This window comes from Haematobia irritans, chromosome 3 (genome assembly GCF_050003625.1).
Source record: "Haematobia irritans isolate KBUSLIRL chromosome 3, ASM5000362v1, whole genome shotgun sequence".
Taxonomy (NCBI): Eukaryota; Metazoa; Arthropoda; class Insecta; order Diptera; family Muscidae; genus Haematobia; species Haematobia irritans.
The window spans coordinates 80,706,022-80,725,309 of NC_134399.1; the positions used below are offsets into that span (position 1 = coordinate 80,706,022).

The window sequence follows — 19,288 nt, forward strand, 5'->3', positions numbered from 1 at the left end:
GCGAGAGAATCAAAAGAGAGCAATATGTTGTTTCGGAAAGTCTAAATATTATTTAATTTGAATACTCGTGTAAAGAGAATAGACATTCGGAAGCGGGCATTAAGTTCGAGTTTTGCTAAAAAATTGAAAAAGGTTATTTTCTTTAAAATGAATTATTAAAGAAAAGTAAAAGGCAAAACAGGGTCATTTTAGAACGATAATGCCAACTTAATACCGGCCATAAGGGTAAAAATGAAATTAAGTACAAAACACGATAAGTTTTAAATGCATTTAAAATGGTGTTAAATGCTAGTAAAAACTGTTCACCGCTAACTAAATTTATGTGTATATTATAAAATTATTTATGTATGTTTATACTCGACTCCACGTTCTTCTTTTGTTAGAGTTTTTGAATTCCTTCCAACATTTCAAGCTATTATACCAAAAACAGTTTTTTTGCTACAAAATTGTTATTTTTGCAATAAAAAAAAAAAAATTATCCAAAAGCTCAGTCCATTTCGTTTATATCAAGCACTGTTATTTTCTGACTGTAAATCTTTAATAACACACATTTCGAAGTTTCATTGTAAAAATTTCATTTAATAATATAAAAATATAAATACAAAAATTAAAAAAAAAAATGGTGTTCGGTCGGAGTAGGGATTGAACCTAGGACCTTTTGCATGCAAGGCGGACATGCTAACCACTGCTCCACGTGGCCAACAAATATATGTTTCTGTTGAATAATGTTTTGTTTGTATCGGCTCGTGGGCGCTGCAAACTATGCTATATAAATGTAACTTATAATGATATTTGTCTATTGGTAACTATAACAGCTACGTAGCCCAGTGCTAGTATGTTGGCTTACAAATTGCATGGTTCCCGGTTCGATTCTCAGTCCAGGCGAAAGGTAAAATTATAAAATTTAATAATTTCTTCAACATTATTTGTATTACAGAAAAAGGTGCCAAGAACTAAAACAATCCGTGGAAGTGAAAATTATGTGAGGGAATGAGCACAATCTTCTTTGGGGAAAATTCTTCCAAGCATATAATATTTTTGGGCTCAAAATGCTTCACAACATATATGTTCACATAAAACAAACATATTAATGTTTCGGCAGTATCCACTAATATATGTGCTTACTGCAAAATATGTTTGGAACATATGTATGTTAGAGAAGCGATTTTTTCTGAGGGTGTGAGCAAAACTCGTTTTGGTATTTTAAGCACAAGAATTCTTTATACTCAGTACAATTTCTTTTTCCGTGGATGTAAAATTCATTTCGTTTGATCCGATTTTGCATCATTTCCGTATACAAAAAGAAAATTTTATTTTTGTATACGGAAAAAAAATTGCTTGGACCATCGTTGCCAGACTATCGCATTTAGAGAGACTCAGTATTAAAAACAATTTCAACAAAAATATTTGGATGTAATAAAATTGTTTCACACTGATAAAAGTGTTTATGCATAAAAGGTGACCCTATTTTATTATTTTTTTTTTTTTTTGATGTAGCACATACTTCAATCTTTTCCATACTTTCTCCTCTCTATCTCGTTTGTCGATTTTGTCTAAGAATCCTTGCTGCCTTCATACATACTCTGTTTAGTCATTGTGTTTGTTTGTTTATTTTATGTTTGTTGTTTATGAAAACTGAAGCCTCTATCGTTTTTTTCTTCCTATGCTTCTGTTTGGTGTATAAAGAATATCTTATTACAATTTTTGGGGCAGTATCGTTCCATCATCACTCAATAGCAGAACATTTGGTGTTAGTATAAACAAAAGGACCCGCAGCACTGGTCGAAACAAAAGCAAGCATAGCCGCCCTCATTTAAGTATTTAAGAATGACACGAGTTTGTAAAAATAAAAATATTTTACGATTTTGTTTTTCATTTCAAATACAGAGAATACCATGAGATTATTTTCAATGAATTTTGTATTATAGAAATCTATAAAATAGAAAATTGAGAGAAAATATATTTTATTTAATTTCAGCTTTTTTGTAATTATTTTAATTTATCTGAATCTATAAAATGCAAAAACATGCAAATACACAGAAAAAAATATCACCAAAATATTTCCAATTAAAAAGTTAATGGAAGTTGAAAATTTTTTCAATTAATAAATTAATTGATACAATTAACTTTTTAATCATGATAGAAACATTAAGTTAATTAAGTCAATGATTGAAAATTTTCAAATTTTTAATTAAAAAATTAATTGATACAATTAACTTTTTAATCAAATTCGGAAGACTAATTCAGTTAAAAAAGTGCTGATATTTTTTTAAATTTTTAATTAAAAATGTATTTCAAACAATCATTTGTTAATCCAAATAAAAACTCTAAGCCAATTCAGAAAGTAATTAAAAATAGTTACCTTTTTAATTAATAAATTAATTGAGTTTTGCAATCAATATCAATTAAAGTTTTAATTGGATCAATTAAAAATTTTATTGAAATTTGCTGAAAAAATCAATTAATTTTTTAATCAAGAATTTTTCCTATGCCTAATTAAAACTGTGATTGATACTATCATTTTCGTGATTGAAGATATTTCAATTAAAAAATTAATTGGATCAATTAATTTGGTGATTGAATCAGAAAAATAATTTTTTGTGTGTAGTTTACATTTAAATTATATAATTTAAATTTAGTTTAGTTTAAAGTAATTTTTGGAGGTGAAATGCAACAGCTCTCATTTATTCCTTAATAACATCCCTATTGTAATAGCGACTAATACATAATAACGTATTACTTTACTGTGCAAAAGTTCCAAAATAAAAAATGAATTAAAAATATATCCGACTAACATCTGTAATATCACAAAACCCCACCATCCATACATTGCAAGCAAAATGCAACTCTATTATTCTCATTACATTGGCTCACTCATTTGCTTTGAATGCTCTACACACAAAAAAAAAATTTTCTGATTCAATCACGAAATTAATTGATCCAATTAATTTTTTAATTGAAATGTCTTCAATCACAGAAATGATAGTATCAATTAAAAAATTAATTGACAGTCAATTAAAAAATTAATTGATCCAATTAAAAAATTAATTGATACTATTAATTTGTGTGATTGGTTTTTATTTCAATTAAAAAATTTGTTGATTCAATTAAATTTTTAATTGAATATTTTTAAAGCTCAATTAAGATTTTAATTGGAAACATTTTCCTGAAATTTTTTTCTGTGTACGAGTGATTCTCAAACTATTTTCTTCTATGTCAGCATAACAAAATCTAAACACAGCACACACACACACAACCAAATAAACAACAGCTACTCAAAGTAACACAAGAACAGCAACAATGTCAATATTTTTAGAAAAATGCAATTTTCTCCACTAAACCTTGATCAATTCAAAAAATGAAAGCAATTCGCCATATCTGCAGAGGATTTTTTTCCATTTGATGCCAAATTTACCGTCTTAGATTATATGGATTTTTATAAAAATTACATTACTTAACCAAATGGTGAAATAATTATAGAGAACAAAAAAACAATAAATAATTGAGTGCCTCAACTAAAAAAATTTACTAAATTTGGCCTTCAAAATCAATCAAAATTGTATTCCATTTAAATATTAATTGCAAATTCCAAAGAAATTAATTTATTTTCAACCAAGTATATATTTTATTTCTAATAAATTCTGTGATTGATACTATCAATTTTGGATTAAAGCAATTGCAATAAAAAAATCATCAGAACAATTTTTTTTCATTCAAAGAAGTACCAAATTTTGTCATTTCTATTTTGTTTTTTTTTTTTTTTTAATTAAGAAATTTTAATTAAAAGAAAGATCAAATTCGCGTCTCTTCTTTGGTCTTTGAAGGATTTGGTCTTTTGAGGATTTTTCATCTTTGGTATATTTTTTTTTCGAAAATCGTAGACCGATAACTTCAAATTGATTTTATAAACGATAGTAGCCGTCTATTTAGTGTCAGCCGTCGCAGACAAAAACGAGTCGGCTTTATTCTCTGGTCAGAATAGCCTTCAAGAGAATTTATAATAGATAACTGACTGTCGAAGGATTAAACAGATTTGAGTTGGCTCGGCTCTCAGGGCCTCTTAAGGTCCTGCGCTGGCTCTAATTCCTCATCTTATGCTCCCCTAATTCACCATGATCCAAATGAACATGAATGGTCATTTAATTGCCCGCGGTTAATTTGTGCAAAACAATTGACCACCACTTGTCCACAATTATTGAAGTTACGCTTAGTGTTGACTATGATGGTACTTCCTTGGTGGCATTCATAGGTTGGTATACATAATGGAAAATCGTTGTACAATTAATCGATCAATGGACACAACAAAACAAAACATTCATAATTATCCACTTTAAATCTCCTACGGCCTCGATAGGCAAGGCGAGAGAATGTATTAGTACTGGTTTCGTTTGAGTAGGATGGCGGCTTGAAATTCCAGTGACATCCAAATCATTTGTAAGGCTACAACAAAAGCCATTCCTCTTACTTAATGGTCCGTTTCCAAAAGTATCCCAAGAACGTACGTCCTCACATGTATGTACGTCTGTGGCTATACAAACTGAATACAATATGCAGGCATAATAATAGTATGACGACAATAACAAAAGAAACAGACAAAAAACATATAATATACTGAGATATGAACAGAGGCATGCAAAGAGCGTAAACCAAAACAATGGAGAGATAGAGTGTGAGAGAAATCTTGCTACACATGAACGACCAGAATAACAAAACGCCCCAACGTGCAATTTCAGATAATTGAAAACACACAGCAACAAGAGTAACAACAACAACATCAACACAAAGGCAATAACAGCTATATTAAAACATGATTTCTTTTATTAGTGAATAATTGCGAGAGAGGACAACTACAGGAGGAGCACTGACTGATAAATTGTAAAACAAAGTTAGAGCAAGAGCAAGGCAGAGAGCAAGTTATGGTGGAGCCCATTGTTTGTTGCATTTACTCTCTTCTTTAGTCAAAACTTGAATCTCTCGTGACGAATGAATAAGCCAAAAATTGTGGGGATTGTATGCTATATTCAATATGCGTATAGCTACAGATTGTGTATGTGTGTGAGTGTCATGTGCCAATGACTGGACTGGATGACTGATATTTTGCTAGTCTCATGTTGTTGTTTTTGGCTATGTGGTTGTTTTTGGTATATTGCTTTTTATCATGAACAAAGCAAAATCAATCGCAACAGCTCTCACTCACAATGAGTTTCAGCAGCAGCAACAATAACAACAAAGAAAATATCCAGGGCTGTGTAGACAGTCAACTGCGATGAATAATGTTGAAGAACATGGTGAGAGACCAGCAAATAAAACAACAACCACAACCGTTTATTCATGTTTGGCTATTGGAATTGCGAGTAAATGGGTTCTCTCGAAAAAGAGGGTAAATTAAAACAATAACAACAAATATAATGGAGCTTATAAAGGGTGATTCTTTTGAGGTTAGGATTTTCATGCATTAGTATTTGACAGATCACGTGGGATTTCAGACATGGTGTCAAAGAGAAAGATGCTCAGTATGCTTTGACATTTCATCATGAATAGACTTACTAACGAGCAACGCTTGCAAATCATTGAATTTTATTACCAAAATCAGTGTTCGGTTCGAAATGTGTTTATCGACAAATTTTGTTCAGCGATGAGGCTCATTTCTGGTTGAATGGCTACGTAAATAAGCAAAATTGCCGCATTTGGAGTGAAGAGCAACCAGAAGCCGTTCAAGAACTGCCCATGCATCCCGAAAAATGCACTGTTTGGTGTGGTTTGTACGCTGGTGGAATCATTGGACCGTATTTTTTCAAAGATGCTGTTGGACGCAACGTTACGGTGAATGGCGATCGCTATCGTTCGATGCTAACAAACTTTTTGTTGCCAAAAATGGAAGAACTGAACTTGGTTGACATGTGGTTTCAACAAGATGGCGCTACATGCCACACAGCTCGCGATTCTATGGCCATTTTGAGGGAAAACTTCGGAGAACAATTCATCTCAAGAAATGGACCGGTAAGTTGGCCACCAAGATCATGCGATTTGACGCCTTTAGACTATTTTTTGTGGGGCTACGTCAAGTCTAAAGTCTACAGAAATAAGCCAGCAACTATTCCAGCTTTGGAAGACAACATTTCCGAAGAAATTCGGGCTATTCCGGCCGAAATGCTCGAAAAAGTTGCCCAAAATTGGACTTTCCGAATGGACCACCTAAGACGCAGCCGCGGTCAACATTTAAATGAAATTATCTTCAAAAAGTAAATGTCATGGACCAATCTAACGTTTCAAATAAAGAACCGATGAGATTTTGCAAATTTTATGCGTTTTTTTTAAAAAAAAAAGTTATCAAGCTCTTAACAAATCACCCTTTATGTGCGAAGAGTGTGGCCAACTTTGATAGTTTATATCGGAATTTCTAAGTAGTAATCCGACATCACAAAACAAGTCGCACAAAGGAGTTGCTTCTATTGCCGAAGCTTTTTTACCAAAATAAAACTAGAAAAACACAACATGGAAACAGTTCCATGACATAGTTATTGATGTTCTACTGAATTTTATGCAATAAGGTGTCAATTATTGCATAAAATTCAGTAGAACATCAATAAATAAATAATTTTTCGATTCTCTACAACTTCGATTTATTACGTGACTTTTATCTAGCGAAAAACAAATAGATGAATAAACCAACGAACGGTCACAAAGCAGTTGTTCAAAAGTTTGTACAATTAGTCGAAAATGTATACGAAAGTACAATGGTACTACATGCCTTTTTGGTACAATCTGAAGTAATGAATAGCAATTAAGGCCAGTATTAAGTTGGCATTATCTCGCTAAATTTTCCATTTTTTCACGGTTACTTTTCTTTAATAATTCATTTCACAGATAAAAAACAAGTAAGGAAAGTCTAAAGTCGGGAGGGCCCGACTATATTATACCCTGCACCACTTTGTAGATCTAAATTTTCGATACCATATATAAAGGTTTGTCCCAAATATATACATTTAAATATCACTCGATCTGGAAGAATTTGATAGACTTCTACAAAATCTATAGACTCAAAATTTAAGTCGGCTAATGCACTAGGGTGGAACACAATGTTAGTAAAAAAATATGGGAAACGTTTAAATCTGAAGCAATTTTAAGGAAACTTCGAAAAAGTTTATTTATGATTTATCGCTCGATATATATGTATTAGAAGTTTAGGAAAATTAGAGTCATTTTTACAACTTTTCGACAAAGCAGTGGCGATTTTACAAGGAAAATGTTTGACCCTTTTTGTCGAAATCAGAAAAACATATATATGGGAGCTATATCTAAATCTGAACCGATATCAACCAAATTTGGCACGCATATCTACAATGCTAATTCTACTCCCTGTGCAAAATTTCAACTAAAACGGACCAAAAAATTGGCCTCTGTGGTCATATGAGTGTAAATCGAGCGAAAGCTATATATGGGAGCTATATCTAAATCTGAACCGATTTCAACCAAATTTGGCACGCATAGCTACAATGCTAATTCTACTCTCTGTGCAAAATTTCAACCAAATTGGGGTAAAACTCTGGCTTCTAGGACCGTATTAGTCCATATCGGGCGAAAGATATATATGGGAGCTATATCTAAATCTGAACCGATTTCAATAAAATTTTGCACACTTGACTATAGTACTAATTGTTCTTCTTGTGCAAAATTTTAAGCAAATTAGGGTAAAACTCTTGCTTCTGGGGCCTTATAAGTCCATATCGGGCGAAATATATATATGGGAGCTATATCTAAATCTGAACCGATTTCGTCCAAAATCAATAGGGATCTATTCTGAGCCAAAACACAAATTTGAAGTCGATTGGACTAAAACTGCGACCTAGACTTTGATTACAAAAATGTGTTCACGGACAGACGGACATCGCTATATCGACTCAAGAGCCCACCCTGAGCATATTTGCCAAAGACGCCATGTGTCTATCTCGTCTCCTTCTGGGTGTTGCAAACATATGCACGAACTTATAGTACCCTGTTCCACAGTGTGGAGCAGGGTATAAACATGTTCAATTGTTGCATTGGAGCATTCCCCATCAAGATATAATAGAGTTTGCAAAGCGATTATATAATTTTATTATGTTTTTGCAGATTTATTTTTGATTTTAGCGGCTAAACTCGAACTTAGTACCCACGTTTAGGTGAAAAATATGTTTCCTGTATTGATCGATACTAATATTTTAAAAGAGAATATATTTACGATGTTATGGACTGAATAGTCTAAGTGAGCCTGAAAAAAGATCAGGCCGCCACTTCAACCTAGCCTTTATGGAAATATTACTAAAAGCGCACGTTTCACGAATTATGTGTACTTCTTCAATTTCACAATTTTTTATATACGTTATTCTCACAATATCAAAATTCTTACAATTTTGAACTGCCTATAATCAAAAAATACTTGGTGAATTTCCGAAAACCGACATTAAAGAAAAAACAAAACCTGCCATTCAAACTATCCTAGCCTATTGAACATTTTGGAAACTTCTTTAGACCATGGACTTAGCAAGGCTTGATACCGTAAACTCGTGTTTACGAAGACATGGTAAGAATAATATTTCGCATTTCATTTCGTCTGTAAGTTGAAGACTAAATAGTTTCCCAGTGGGATGCGCTAAACAATGCTATTGTACGGGAATGTGTCAAAACCAATCAAATCAAAATTTCGTTCCTAAGGCCAATGCCGCTCATTTTCCTCTCAGAGTTTGATACAATACACCATTATAAACGGAGAAAACGAAAAATTAGCTGATTATTCAACGCACAAAAGGGAGAAAAATAGATGCATATAGTGACAAAAGTGTAACACGCAATTCTACAAAATATTTCATATGCAATATAAACTATTGAAGTTTATGGTAACAGATATGTTCACTATGTTAACATAGCTGGTGAATGATTTTATATAAAATTGCTCGTTGATTAATTGTAGACGGATCCTGTCAAATATTTGCCCAGCTCGTCCTAACATAAATGTATCCGTAAGAACGATTCTTACAGGAAAACTCTTTAAAATTTGTATCTTTACATAAAATCTCTGGAACTGAGGTCAGCTAGGATTTAATAAATTTGGCCCATTTCTTTAGTATTAAAGAAATCGCCCCTAAATTCGATGTTCTTTTTTTAATATTGGCTATACGATTAAAAACATTCAAAAATAATTTAAGAAAACTTGAAAAAATATTAAATTATAATTGGTTTCCCAATATTAAGTTCGCAAATCTTAAACGTAAAAAAGTATTTTCTTTTTAAATAGATCTTTGGTTTGGTTTTCCTTGCCCGGTATCAATACCAAATTTGTCTCTTTGGAGCTGTGTATGTTTTTTGCTTGTAGTTCAACTCTAACTGCAATGTTATATTTTCAATTGTGTTACATGCGCTACGTTTCATATATATTTTTCCACCTCGATTGTAAAGAAAATCGCTAAATTAGCAACACCAGACAGAACATTTTGTGTGTTTGGGGGACGAAGTATGTGTATGGGTGATGTATGACTGAGAATGAGTTTACTTGTAAAAGAGCGCGTGTTGGTGGTAATATGTTCGTTGCTCTCTTGTTCTCATTATTATTTAGTATGTGGTGGGGTGTTGTTATTGTTTTTCGTATATCAGCAGCTTTCTTTATGTATGGTGTCATTGTAATATTTTTCAATGGTTTTTCATATTCAGTTGCGTTTTTGACGCTGCACAGTTTGCATCACGTGAGAATAGGGAAAAAAGAAACGGTAACAACACACCATCAACTAGCCAGCCAACTTCAAACCAGCAAGCAAGTCAAAATCAGCCACTACTCAGACACATTTGTTGGTTTCTTCATATCCAACTCTTTATTTTTTGATATTTCTGTTGCCGCTGCTGCTTTCCTTGGATTTATATTTTATACTGCTGTTGTTGGTGTCGAACCGAACGGACGAAGTATATAAGTAAAAAAAAAAGAAAACAAGTTAACACAAAGTGATTAAAATTTGTGATTTTGAAAACGGAAATTTTTCGAAGCGTCGTCGCATCTTGTGATCTAAAGTGGAAAAATAAAGGTGTGAAAATTTTAAATAAAATGAAAATTACATAAGAAAATGTTTTTTGTTCGAAAGATATCTCACAATGACAACAGAGAAAAAATTTTAAATTTCAAAATTCAATTCCATCGAATATCGGAAAAGAAATTGAAAAAGAAATGAAAGCAAGGAAAAAAATTTGGTTTGTGCTTTTCGATGTGACATACAAATACACAGCAGATCCCCACACATTCGCGCACACAGTTATAGGCTTCTCATATATGAGACTGAATAAAACGAGAAGAAAAAAAAAAACACTGAAAAAAGTATAAAGTGCCAACATCACCAATATTTACATACATCATCACCGTCATCCAAGCCAGCAAACTAAACCGCCAAGCTACTAGCGCAGCTAGTCATCCAGTTAATCAGCCTTATGAACCATACAAACCAAGCAACGAGCCAAACTCACGGCTCAGTTACCATTTAGTTCAGTTGAGTTCAATTCAAGCAAACATCTCCTCCACAAATCTTTTTTTTTCGTACGTCTTATTCATCTATTTATTGTGCATAGAGTGTTGTGACGACGTTTTTGTTCAGTGTTGTGTATTATTTTTTTCTTCTTCTGTTCATATCAAAAAAAAAAAAAAACAAAGTCTCTATTTTTAAGCTTACAATAGAGTACAACGTGTGTACTGCTGCCCCATGAGTCTCCACACAATTGCCATTGGGGGCTCTATGCTCTCTTGCACATTTTGTAATCGTGCTACATTCTCTCACTCTTTTCACCATATAAGTTTCACGATTGCAAAGAGAAAACCAGAGAGGGAGAGAGCGAGAGTAAGTTTGTTGTTGTTGATGTTTGCTCACACCCTATTGTTTGAAACTTTGAACCAACCAAACCCAAAGCATTGGAGCATTTTGTTTACAATTTTAAAACATGTTTGCTCTTCTTTTGATGTGGTTTCCTAAGTCATGCAAACAATGCTGCCAATAGTTTTAAATATTTGAGCAACTCTAGTTGCACCGGAACAATTTCTCGCTTTTCCATATCTATGTGTAGCCTTTTTCAAAGCCTTGCAATAGAACAAATGTAGCATTCAAACAGAAGACTTTCCTGCTAAAGCCTGTGTATGCAAGGTGGGCCTGCGAAACATTGCACCATATCTCTCGCGGACACAAGTCTCCAAAATTTGGTTATGCCTTTGATTCTGGTTGGCTTTTCAATCATCTCTATCTTTAGCTAAATGTATTTAAAAGCTAATTATTCGTGTCTGTGATTTAGCCCATTTAGCCATTTCATGACAATTTTACTCGATCCTTATCGATATTTGGGAATGATCCAAATCACTAATTAACAAGGTTCAAGAAAAGCAACAATAAACACATTAATATTTTTGCTTTAAGGCGCTCTTAGTACAGGCCTTCATGGCTAAAACATGTTTTCGGACCCTCTGTAGAAAATGAAATCTAGAAATTCCAGTAAATTGATTATTCCATTATATTGAAGAAAAAACCGCTAGAGCGGCAACACTGCTATGAACATTACGTTTTGCTCTCTTCGCCCACTCCCACCACCACGACCCCCAGAAGAACACCTTTTGTTTAATTTACCTATACAAACGACAGCTGCTGTTGCTTTTTTTTGCCTTGCTATTGTTCTTTGTAGCCTCTTTATGGTTACTCAAAGCGTGTGTAATGTTCATGTTTTTTGCAACTATAGTGTTACCTACCTATTAGAAAAAGAAGAATAAATTTGTAAATAATATGTAAATAAAAGTTTTTAAGTTTTATTTAAATCCTGCAAAAAATATGGAGAACCATTTCTTAGTGCATGAAATAAAAGTAGATTGCATATTGTATCATATTTGTGTGGGTTTAATCTCCAAGTATGAGCGGACATGCGGTGTGATTTTCATCCGATAGAAAATGTACGGTAGACAGATTACGTGATATTGCTTTGTATATTCTCCAAATATGTAATTAAAAATAAAAATTTTCATTACAATTATTTTTTTTTTTCAACTTTTAGCTTTGAAGGATTTAAAGCCCAATTACCATTATAGACCTCACCTCTCATAGATATTTTTTCCTTTAATTTCTATTGTCTTTATCACATTTCCAAAGCTACCATGATTCATAATTCTTGCAACATTGCTAAGTGTATGTATATATACACCCCACAAATAGAGGCCCCCTGTTGCTTTCATCATTGAATTAAAAAAGTGTATACAATAGAGTTTGGCAACCCTTAACTAATATGGTGTATATGGATTTTTATCAAAGTTTATCACTGAGCCCAGTAGCCGCTATTCGCGTTGTGTCGCATGCATTTTGTTTGTTTTCGTTTTCGTGAATGAGGTCCGCGCCCTAATGCGCATGTTGCATGAACACCCGTTTGGTCGTCTTATCAATATTATTGGGGTTAAAGAGCTTATACTCTTTGATGTAATAACTCTCTTTCTCGTGCTCTCTCTCTCTCTTGATTAAAACTGTTTTTCCTCACTTCATATTGTGTCATAGTAATAATGTGGAGAATTGTGCTAAAAAACAATTTTGTTTTACTCTTTTGGTCTGTGTGTCTGCCCTTCCCGATTCATGTGATCGACTCCACAAAAATTTGTAGATATGCATGTGAATATTGTTGGTGTGTAATGTGAGTTGTTATATTGTTTTTGTTTCTTCCAAAATGTTTTCCTTCGTTTGGTGGTTATTCGATTTCATGTCTTACAGAGTCAGTTATTGTGGTACAAAGAGAGTAACGAATTATTACATCGATTTTGTTGTTGGTTGATTTTGTTTTCAACGCCAACGTTGCACATGGGGTTTTGCATCATCAACTAAGTTAAAAAAGCAGTGCCATAATTTACCATGTTGTAATAAATATGGTGGCATCATTGAAACATTTGACTAATTTATTGAAATTAATATAGCCATGTATAAACGAAATTCTACACATTTTGTGGCAACAGCCAACCCCAAACTATACAAAGTTACACGCAGAGAAGGAATATGATCACCTCAAACATGTTTCAAGAGCAAAATGTTATTTTTGTATGGTGACCATGTAACATGTTTGTCACTAAAATGTTATTTTGTCGTCAAATATAACCTGCTTGCCGAAATCAGATACATGATTTCCGAGAAAATAACATGGTTGCGAAAACCATGTTACATGGTCACCACCCAAAAATAACATTTTGCTCTTAAAACATGTTTGTGGTGATCATATTCCTTCTCTGGGTGTACTCTTTATTACGTTTCCCTGGACTTTCATTTTCAAAAGATCATCTTTTTAGAAAGTCAATAATAAATTTTCTTGAATTTGGCAAAAAGCTTTATCTTATTTGTATCATGGTTTTCTTAGTTAAAAATTTCAAAAATAACATCTTTTGTATGGCGGTAAAGACGTTGTTACCAGAGATGGTCCGAGCACTATTTTTTAGGTAAATCGTCTGAAAGCAACGCGTTTCGCATATACGGCCGATATTAGCATTTTCTTACTATTTGTTATAAACAAAAGACATTCGAAAATACAAAAAAATAAAAAAAATTAAGACAGTAAGTAAGAGAGATAGATGGTTCTAAAAAACTTTATACTGTATAAATTCTTATATTGTCAAAAACTAAACATTTTACGAAGGTTTTAAAGTATGGTAAAATATGTCGTAAATCTATGTCAAATACTTTATAGTTTACGACAGACCATCTCTGGCTTTTAAAAAATCTAACTCCAATAAAAAAATATGCTTGGGCTTTATTTAGAAATTTAAAAACATTACATGGGTTCACTTTTTTTTTTTTTTTTGAGTTGACCGTAAAAGATTCCCACCTTAATTTAAGGCCCATACTGATTATTTTTCAGTGTAATGTAAACGTACAGTTCCTCGATCTGGCAACACAACGAAATTCTTGCTTTTGTATGGTCCAACGAATAAACACTCTAATGTTTCTTTCGGTACATTAGAATTCTAGAACACTGTGCATAGTACGGTCATCATCATTTACTCCATGTATGTTTGTGCATAAGAGTGTTTTTGAATGTGAGCTCCCCATAACCAAGCAATGATGGCAATGGCAACGTTGTTCACAACGAAGTATCGACGTCGTGTTTTGCAGTCTTGTTTGTTGTCAGCCAGTGGCTGCTGCGCTTACTTGTCTGCTCTGTGTGAGTGCGTGTGTGTGTGTGTGTTTATTTGTATGTTTGTATTTCTTCTCTAGTGCGTGCAAAGATAGATGAAGTAAACAGCAGTCAGAGTTAAAGAGCCGAAAGTAGTAGAAGAAGAAAGGAATAAAGTTGCGTCAATCTCATTTTTAGTTTCGGTTTAAATTTCAGGCCCCTTACACGTTTGGAAAAGTACACAACAAGAACGGAATAGTCATCGTAGAATCGTGTCGTTTTTCTAGTTGTTGGACGGTTGAAAAGAGGTGATGATGTGTACATATGTTGGTATCAACAAAATAAAGAAAATCTCCAATAGGAATAAATCCTGAAATCCGGAAAGATTATTATTGGCAAAGTGTATATATAGAAAACCATCGATATTTATTTTAAACCAAAAAAAAAAGTTTTGTGTAAAAGAACACCCGTATATTGTCGATATTTGTGTGTATCTCCTGGGTTCCTGTGTGTGGAAAGAGTGCTTTAATTGAAAATATTTTCCGATGAAAATAAAAAAATATATAGTAAAACAAGGCACATATACGCATACTTAATTACATATATATGTATATTCAATACATTTGCTATATATCGTTTTTTATAATATTAATCATTTCCCCTAGTGCTAATAGAAAACAGTGTGATTTATTTTTAACAACAATAAGAAAAAAAATATTCTCTTTTCTGAATCAATCAAATAAAAATATATATGAATATATATATTTTTTTAAATAAAACAAAAATCAAACGAATAAACAAAAACAACAAGGAATTCACTTCATTCATACAAACACTGAATAACAACAACAACAACACTAGCCTACCACCATCATCAAAGCAACACCACCAGTATCAAAGAAGTACACGAACATCACATAATCTTCTAACCGTTTCTTGTTTTTGTCTAAAACAGGTAATTATTACGCCTCTCTCTCTCTTTCTGTCTTTTTGTATGCCACTGTAACTTCCTTTTTGTGTTTTCATTAAGTTTTTATTTTTTTTTTTGCAATACTCTCTTATCTCAATATTCTGTCTAGTTTATAGCTCTTGGAGTTTGTTTTCTCTCTCGTATTTTCTCATTTGCTTTCTTTGTTTTCAATCAGATTTGTTTTTTTTCTTTTTATTTTCTTTTACTGTGTTTGTCCTTTTATGTCCTTTAAACTATGTGTGTGTATGTTTCTTATTGGACATACTTCTCATGCACACTTACTCTGGCTCATGCAAACCTACATACTGTATACAACAAACCATAGTTGATGACGTTGAAACACAGAACCAACTTCACAAGTGAATATGAGCTGTGATTAATTTCTTGTTTGTGTTTATATTTGGGGGTGGTGGTGTGTGAGGTTTACGTTTGCCTTTTTCTTAACCAGCCCGGCTCTCACTAATATGGATGCCAGATGTCAGTAAAAAATAAGGGAATAATTAAATTTGTTGAATTTGTATTAAGAATAGTTAATAAATTTAGTGTTAACTGATCCTATTGAAATCAACTGATGTGTGTATATAGGGGAGCTATATCTAAATCCAATCCAATGATAATCTCCAAGCCCAATGCTATTCTAAACATTTGGGACGTGTCATAGAGAATTACATTGGACGAAAATAGTATAAGTCCGTCTAATATATAAGGGATATAAAATTGATTTGTTAAAATCTGACACTATAAGGGCATTTGCCTATAGTTTGTGCCCAATATAAAGAAAAAACTATTAATAAAGGGTGATTTTTTAAGAGCTATAAACAATTTTTTCCAAAAAACAAAAAAGGTAAATAGAACACCAAGTTTAGTAAAATGCTTGCATTATTTATTAGAATCGATAATAGGGTCAATCATCAGTAGACCTCAACTCCGCCTCAAATGGTCCATCTACATTTTGGCATACTCTTTCGGCCAGTATTTCACGAATAAATGCTTCTCAATAGTTTAAAGATGACTTGATAATTGTTCTTCGCGAATTATTCCGCCCCCAAATTTGAATTTTTACAGACAGCTATTGCTGGCAGAAAACTTATCATGCCTCACAATTTTTCTGTGAAAGTATCGTACTTTGGGTTTTGCAAATTTTACATTTGATAATAGAACATATTTCGCAAAAGAAGAATTTGTGAAAAACGTAAGTTTGAAAACAAAATTTAACAACGGGGTCCACTGTGCCAACAACACTGAGCCGCTTGCAGTATACAGACTAAGTTCATTGGAAAAGGTTTGAGCTCTGATCTCATAATTAGTTTCAGATTACACAAATTCTTTTCTAATGAAATTTATTGTTATTATTACACGTTTTTATTCAACTCCAATGTTGAATATAAAAAAAATCATTCTGTACAAAGAAGAAAATATTTTTTGGATTCAATCACGAAATTAATTGATTCAATTAATTTTTAATTGAATTGTCTTCAATCATGGAAATGATAGTATCAATCACCAAAGTAATTGGAAAAAAATCATTGGCTCAATTAAACAATTAATTGATACTTTTGTAATAGATCTTTGTTTTGATTAAAGAAATTGTTGAATCAATTAATTAATTGATTAATTTTATAAATTCAATTAAAATTTTGATTGAAAATAAGGTGACATTTTTTTTGTGTATCGACATCAAAAACACTCAGAAACAAAACAAGAAAACGAGGAATATTTTGCCGACAAGCTTATTGTATTTGTCGTTGCGGAAAAAATGTTTTGTCTATCGCTATAGTTATATTTACACATATAAAATAAAATTGTCAAATATTTCTATCTAATTTCCGATTGTATGCATTAAAAATAAAAAAATAAAATATTTAAAAAGCTATGATAAAACATCAAATCTGACATCTTTTATGCCCATCACATTATATACACATGTACCATTCACGTGTAGTAATTTTAAGTCTCTGCCCTAACAGTCTCTCTCTCTCAAAATCATTTTCTCTTTCTCTCTTGAACTCTTAACTACCTCACCACCTCTGCCGATTTACAATTCTCACCTTCAACTCTTTACAATTGTTTTCCCCTGACTCACAGTGTCAGTGTACATATTTGCACTTAAACACAAACACACATACACATAAATCCCTTCATAATAATTACTAAGTGCAATTATTTATATCGAAATTCTATGAGGACAGTCTTAAGTTCAATGGAGCGTTGATAAGCTGTTTATTACCACAAATTCGGAGGTTTTCCTTTTATATTTTGGGGGCTTTATTTCACAATTTGTGTGAAATAAGATCCCATTTTTGGGACCTTATTTTGTTGTCTTTTTTGGGATTTATTCCACACAAAATTTTGACAATATTTTCTATAGAAAATAAAATTTTGACAACATTTTCTATAGAAATAAAATTTTGACAAAATTTTCTATAGAAAAAAACTTTTGACAAAATTTTCTATAGAAAAAAAAAATGTTGACAAAATTTTCTATAGAAAAAACTTTTGACAAAATTTTCTATAGAAAAAAAACTTTTAACATAATTTTCTATAGAAAAAAACTTTTAACATAATTTTCTATAGAAAAAAATTTTTGAACAAATTTTCTATAGAAAAACATGTTGACAAAATTTTCTATATAAATAAAATTTTGACAAAATTTTCTATAGAAATAAAATTTTGACATCATTTTCTATACAACTAAAATTTTGACAAAATTTTCTAACGAAATAAAATTTTGACCAAATGTTCTATAGAACTAAATTAGACAAAATTTTCTATAGAAATAACATTTTCTATAGAAATAGAATTTTGACAAAATTTTCTATAGAAATCAAATTTTGTCAAAATTTTATTTCCATAGAAAATCTTGGGAAAAAATTCTATAGAAATAAAATTTTCAGCAAATGTTCTATAAAACTAATTTTGAGAAAAATTTTCTATAGAAATAAAATCTTTACAAAATTTTCTAGAAATAAAATTTTAACAAAATTTTCTATAGAAATAAAATTTTGTGAAAAATTTTCTATAGAAATACAATTTTGACAAAATTTTTTATAAAAATAAAATTTTGACAAAATTTTCTATAGAAATAAAATTTTGACAAAATTATCTATAGAAAAAAAAACTTTTAACAAAATTTTCTATAGAAAAAAATTTTGAACAAATTTTCTATAGAAAAAAATGTTGACAAAATTTCTATATAAATAAAATTTTGACAAAATTTTCTATAGAAATAAAATTTTGACAACATTTTCTAGAGAAATACAATTTTGTCAAAATTTTCTATAGAACTAAATTAGACAAAATTTTCTATAGAAATAGAATTTTGACTAAATTTTCTATAGAAATAAAATTTTGACAAAATTTGCTATAGAAATAAAATTTTGACAAAAATTTCTATAGAAATAAAATTTTTAAAAAAATTTCTATAAAATAAAATTTTGACAAAATTTTCTATAGAAATAAAATTTTGACAAAATTTTCTATAGAAATAAAATTTTGTAAACAATTTTCTATAAAAATTAAATATTGGCAAAAGTTTCTCTAGAAATAAAATTTTGATAAAATTTTCTATAGAAATAAAGTTTTAACAAAATTTTATATAGAAATAAAATTTTGACAAAATTTTCTATAGAAATAAAATTTTGACAAAATTTTGTATAGAAATAAAATTTTGACAGAATTTCCTACGGAAATAAAATGCAAAAAAATGTTTCTATAGAAATAATTTTTGTAAATTTGGTGTATTTTTTAGTAAAATTTTCTTCAAATATTGATAGATAATTTGTTTGGCACGAGTGGCAACCGTCACTGGGCTCGTTTTTCAAAAATTCAGTTCCATTTTGTTGGGTCTCATTTGGGTTTTGGAGCTCATTGATATGAATATATATATTTATATGAATGTATCAAATAAAAATAAATCCCAATTTTATTTTTGGGATTGTTTTTCATTTTCAATTGGCGCCTATTTTCACTTTCTGGATTTGCTAATGGTGTACGTATTTAATTTTTTTTCTAATATATTTTTTTATATTTTTGCCATAGTGAGAGTTCATTTTTACACGGTCTTGTTTGGGGCTCATTTTCTTGGGGACCGTTTGGATAATACCCTCCAGATATAGTTAGAATGTTATAACTTGGTATCGATTGTCAATTTTGTTGGATTGGATGGGTTGATTATCATTTTCTTGG

The 19,288-nt window shown here is 31.2% G+C and overlaps 1 protein-coding gene across 6 annotated transcripts in view; it reads left to right on the forward strand.

The window, feature by feature from the left end:
• Mnt overlaps positions 1-19,288 on the forward strand; it is a 196,556-nt gene that overhangs the window by 86,365 nt on the left and 90,903 nt on the right. The window contains exons 1-2 of one of the 6 annotated variants that reach the window (XM_075298596.1): positions 9,683-10,052; positions 14,799-15,088. The exons of 2 other annotated variants lie outside the window; for them this stretch is intronic. The gene's annotated coding sequence lies outside the window, so the exon portion shown is untranslated. Of the gene's footprint in view, positions 1-9,682; positions 10,053-14,798; positions 15,089-19,288 lie in introns of those variants that run through there. 3 more of the 6 variants (XM_075298597.1, XM_075298602.1, XM_075298598.1) reach the window with 3 other exon arrangements.